The following is a 5,902-nucleotide window of genomic DNA, read 5'->3' as shown; positions in this document are numbered from 1 at the left end:
TCATAAACCTTGTGGGTTTTCATCTTGAGGGGGGATAGTGAAGCTGAAAATTTGATAAGGCATAGCGAGTATTACCTTAATCTTAAAACCTTGAGGTGGTGAGAATTACATACACTTAAAACTAGCACACCACTTTGTTTTATGAAAGTAAATAATGAGTGGTGGCGCCCTGCCATGTCCATCATTTATACGAGCTTAGAAAAATAGTTATATATTAGTTAAAAGATGCCTAAGAGCATAGATTTTGTTGGACGTCGTCAAATATGTGCAATTATTTAGAAAATAAAAGTGAATGAGAAAGTTATGTAAATGCCAAAGAAGCATTCACTAAAAAAATGTAAAAAAGAAAATCAAAATTAGAAAAAGGGGCCAAAAGGCACATACTAGACGGGCCGAGAGCTTACGTGTAACCAAGGGGATGGTGACTTTGAGGATACACTATTGGGGTTCGAGGTTTTTAGTCAATAATTATTTTTAGGAAATACTAAGGGTGGAGGCCTGGGACCGTCATATACTGGGTTGCAGCTCGGGTGAAACAATACTGGGCCGAAATCCGATAATATAGTTTTAGGTTTAGGCATTGCTCGTACGACCTCACTTGACCTTTCATCCATCTAAATTCCACCTAAGTGTATTTTCTTCTTACCATTAAAGGGTTTTTAGCTTACGGTGATAGGTTGAACCAGTCTGTTTCAACCCTGTTTTATATTGTCTTGATTATGCTTCAGATGGGGGTAAGCAGATCTGTAACTCCTTAAGTGTAAGACCCATAGGTTTATTGATATAACTTAAACTTAATCGTTAAATATGATGAGGGCTTGATAGGTTGGTGGCTGGGTTTAAGTGGATAACAATATCGGCAATCGCGGTTTTTGCGTTTATCTATTATTAATTAAAGTAACCTAAATGTTGTAAAAATCAGTTTTCTGATTATGATTCCATTGCAAATAGCTTTTTCATGGTCGAAAAATGTTTAAGTATGGGGATATTTGATGTGGTCTCAATTATACATACTATTATATAAATATTCCCTATACTTTTAGACACTTTTGAGCCAAGTTTTTATTGAATATTATTAATATTTGGTTCATGTGTGAGTTTAATGGTTTCAAAAGACAATGAGCTAAAATGGAACACTTTTACTAGACTTGAAACCAACGAATGAAGAGTCAAGCATATGCTATATTTTAATGAAGAGTCTATCATAGGTTATAGAGGCCCACTAGAGTAGAACGAAAATATTATGTAGAATGAAAATATTATGAGAAGTTGGAGGCCCGGGATGGATGAATTGAAGTGGAAGGCGGTGGAATTATAGGGTATTTTTATTATTAGAAAGGGAACTCATGCATATAATTGATTGGAGCCACCATGAGAGGCCACGATATATAAAGAGTCAGAACCAAGGAGCCACGACTTGACATTATTATTATTATTCTCGGAGAGCACCAACAGAATAGACGAAGAGAAGGAGCAAGCGGGGTGTCACATCTACTCTTCTAAACCCGATTCCTTTGGTTTGAATTTATTATCTTTATTTTGAACTTGGGTGTTGAACTTATTTATTTTATGTTTTGAACATGGTTATTGGCTAAAACCTTTTTAGTTACCTAGGCTTTGAATGAATATTTGTTGACTTTTGGATTGCTTGTCAGTTTTATTGGTTATTGGTGTTGGACAAATATTATTGTAACCAACTTTTTGATGCCTTTAAGATGAATATTCATGCTTAATATTAATTTACTTTTATTCAATTGTTCCATATGTGTCTTTGTAAAGTCTTTCATGTGTAGACGCATATTAGGTTACCTACTGTGTGTTCGTAATTAGTTTATGGTTTATAGCCGGCATAATCCATAGGAAGTTTTTTTGGAGGGTTTAGAGATTTCAAGTGTTCTACCTATCTTGAGACTGATAGATAATAGATTGTTGGGGTTGTCTTATGCATTAGGTGTTCTGAGTATAGATTACACGAGCGGGGATTTCACCCTTATTATCTTTTGATTTTTGCTATCCTATGTCTTCTTGAGCATCTTTAGGTTACTCCTAACGCCCCTTACACTCATGGATGTATTGTGATTAGTGAGACTGAGAGGTGATCTAGTCATTAAAGTACTTTAATATTGTTGAAGAGACTGAGAGGTAATCCAACTAACAGGTAATCCTTTTAGGTGACACCGAGAGAATGATCAAGGATCCACTAGGATGTCTAGGGCGTCATATCTTTAGATCCCTGTTCCATCACAGTTTCCATAGCCGATAAGCATCCAAGATTCACAAATAGGATCTCAAGCCTTGGTAACTGTTGGACTCGGTATGCCCAAGACACACATTATAATTGATGTGGCTAGTATGTCATGATCCAAGTCGGGTCATACCCAATAACAAGCTAGACAAACACCAATAATATTTGTTTATATATGATATGATCATAACAAATAAATATTAACACTTGAGTTATTTTGAAAGGGGTTTCTAAATACAATGTACTTGTGAAATAAATAAATCATATGGATGATTTATATTTTGAGAGATAGCATTCCATAATGTTATTTAAGATGGTTAAATAACAATATGTGAAAAACATTACCTAGCATGTTACATGTAATGTGTTATATTTATAATGGTATAAGTTATAACATATATATACATAAATAGAAAGTGTTACATGATAAAAATAAGAAAGGAAGGAGGGTGCCCCCCCCCCCCCTCTTTCTCTCCCTTTTCTTATTTTATTACTATTTTTCATATTAGTGGAGACATGCAAGAGATTTTATTGGATTATTGTGTGATGCAATAATAAATCAACTATCTCTCCCTTTCTCTTTCTCATAACACACAAGTCACAAGAGGATTTTTCCTAATCTTCCTCTTTTCCTCTCTTCTTTGATTTTCGGCCAAACAAGAAAGGAACAAGGAGAAGAAATTTTAAGTGTAAATCCTAGCTAATCAAGGTGTATTGTCGAAGGCTTGGGGTATGCAAGCTTGAGGACCTTCCCTTTGAAGTTCTTGCCTTCCAACAATCCTCTCCTTCACCCGGATTTGATTTTCTTGAAAGGTTTCCTTACATGCATGGGCTTATAGTGACATGCATGTGTTTGATAATATGTATTTCGTATTTGGATCCGGGCTTGGGTTTTGCATGTGTAGAATAGGTTTTATACAAATGAAATTAACAAGATTTAAAACTAATTTCCACTGCATTTTTCATAAAATTGGGATATTATGACTTTGATAATCTTGTTAAAGCCCAACAATGGCATCAAGAGCTGCTTATACGGATGCATGCTTCATTAGACCCAAAACTTTTCGGGTTTACGGTTGGGTTTTACCATATGGCCGAAAACTTTACGGGTTTTAGTTACCCCATGGTTTTTCAAGGTTATACTTTACATGCATGTGGTAATCTTGAAAAACTAATTCATTTGGATGATTAATTGTGTTGTTTGGACAAAACAAGGAACTTTCTGTTTTGTCAAGTTTGGCCGAAAGTTTCAAGGGTCAAAGGGGAACCATTTGGGTCTTGTGTTATTGCATATTTGGATATGTAATAGATGTTCATAACCTAGCCACGGCCTTGTGTTTGGTTGAATGATTGTGTTGATATGTTTGTTCATTCAAAGTGGTTGTTTGTTCATTTGATATGTTTGTAATATTTATTTGGGTTTATAATCTATTTATTCATTTCATTTGGTTTGTAATAATAAGTATATTAGATGCATTTCTTTTACTATAAAAATGTATTAGGATATGTTTTTGTAAAAGAAGATGCAAGGAAGGAAGAGAGCCCAAATAATGATGGAGACCATAAAACGGGGGTGAACACTTGGAGCATTTGGATGCGGGATCAAGTGGAGTTCACCGACACAAGCTCATGTCCTTTTGGGTCCCCTAGGAGAGACTTTTTGACACACTTGTCTTCGGTCAACAAGTGTGGTCAACATTAGGAGGCTATGGTTATGAACTTGTGGTTATATGTTTTATGCTTGCATGGTTGATTTACTTTTGTTTGTGTTATTGCAATGTGGTTTGCTAACAACTTAAAATCAACTACTTGCATAAAATTGGTTCCTTAGATATTGTTAGGTAATAAAAATTGGTTTTATTAAAGGCTAATTATTTCATAATAAAATGGGTTTTATTAATAAGAATTTTGAAAATGGGTTTTTAAAAGTACCATACATTTGAATGCATGCAAATGGAAGGCACATAAAAGGTTTTCCAATCTAGAATTTAGAAAAATAAAATCCCTTTTATAAAATAAGTCGAACACCATCCTTTTATACAACACTCGAATCACTTGGGAACTCGATGTGGGATAAAGGTCACCTAACCGCATTGGAGGAAACTTGTGAGTTTGAGGTGGGTTTGCCATATTTGTGGGATAAAGGTCACCTAACCACTTGTATGTGTAAACTCACACGTGTGTGTAAGTAGGACAACTTAAATTGGAAACCATGTGAATAGGGTCACTGAAGCATGGCGTACAATGGTGTTGATGGGATTAAACATGCCGACTAAACATAAGATGTTTAACCGATCCCATAAAACTAGAAGTTGCAAAGGGTTGCAATAGTTAAACGTTGACTACCTTGTTAATTTAAATAGTATGATAAAGGTCACCTAACTACTATTTGAATGTAACGTCGGGTTCTAGATTTTAATCATTAATTGTCTTGGAGACATAAAGGGTATTAAAGATTAAAATAATTGATATTGAAAATACTAAAATTGAGCTTTGTTATGTTTGTAGATGGCCGCAATCAACAATCCACCTAACGTTATTATTCCAACCGTTAATAACCTATCACTAAGATCTGTTCTTGATAAGGATCTTCTATACTATACCAACTTTATGGATTGGTATCGAAACTTGAGAATCGTTCTCAAGAAAGAAAAGAAATAATATGTAATAGACGAGCCTATTACCGATGAACCTAGCGTTGACGATGTCCAAGACCATAATGATTGGCTTAAGCACAATGAGGATTCCGTGTAAGTTTCTTGCCTCATGTTGGGAACTATGATTCCCGAGATTCAAAAGAATTTTGAACTTCATGAGGCATACGACATGATCACCCAACTTAAGGAAATGTTCCTTACACAAGCTAGGGTGGAACGCTTCAAAATGGTTCGAGCGCTTCATGCATGTCGTATGGAAGAAACCCAATCGGTTTCATCTTATGTACTTAAGATGAAAAGCCACATTAATCGTCTCGAGCGCCTTAACTGTCCCGTCTCAAAAGAGTTAGCCACGGATTTGATCCTAAATGGGCTAACAAAGAGTTTTGAGACATTTTTTATGAATTATAACAGGAATTGGTGGGACAAGAGCATTGGTGAGCTTCACGCAATGCTCAAAACGGCCGAGACGGGAATGAGTAAAAAGGTTTTACTCGTTCTCACGACCAATGAGGGAGGTAATAAGAAGAGGCATCACTCGGAACCCAAGGTAAAGGTTGCCAAAGTTAAGGGACAAGTCAAGGGCAAGTTCAAGGGAAAGGCTAAAGTGGAACCACCCAAACCAAAGAAGTTAAAGGTTAGCTCGGAGATCCGTGCTTTGGATGCGGGGAGATTGGGCATTGGATGCGGAATTGTCCAAACAGTCTCAAAGAGTTGAAAGCTAAAAGGGATGAGGGGCAAACCTCGGGTACAACTTTCATGATTCATGTTGATCTTAATCTTATTTCCTCTAACACATGGTTATTGGATACCGGATGTGGAACTCATATTTGCAATTTATTGCTGGGTTCAAAGGAAATGAAGGATTTAAAAAAGGAGATATAGGTCTCTTCATGGGCAACGGAGCAAAGGTTGTTGTCGAAGCCCGAGGGGATTACATTTTGAAGCTTCCAAATGGTTTGGAAATTGTTTTAAAAGATGTTTTGTACGCTCCTAGTTT

The sequence above is a fragment of the Bidens hawaiensis genome, unplaced genomic scaffold (genome assembly GCF_021521415.1).
Source record: "Bidens hawaiensis isolate Kalapana, Puna unplaced genomic scaffold, B.hawaiensis_p1.1 tig00032387_1, whole genome shotgun sequence".
In the NCBI taxonomy this organism is placed as follows: Eukaryota; Viridiplantae; Streptophyta; class Magnoliopsida; order Asterales; family Asteraceae; genus Bidens; species Bidens hawaiensis.
The sequence above is the reverse complement of the archived record's forward strand: the minus strand, read 5'-3'. Positions refer to the sequence as shown.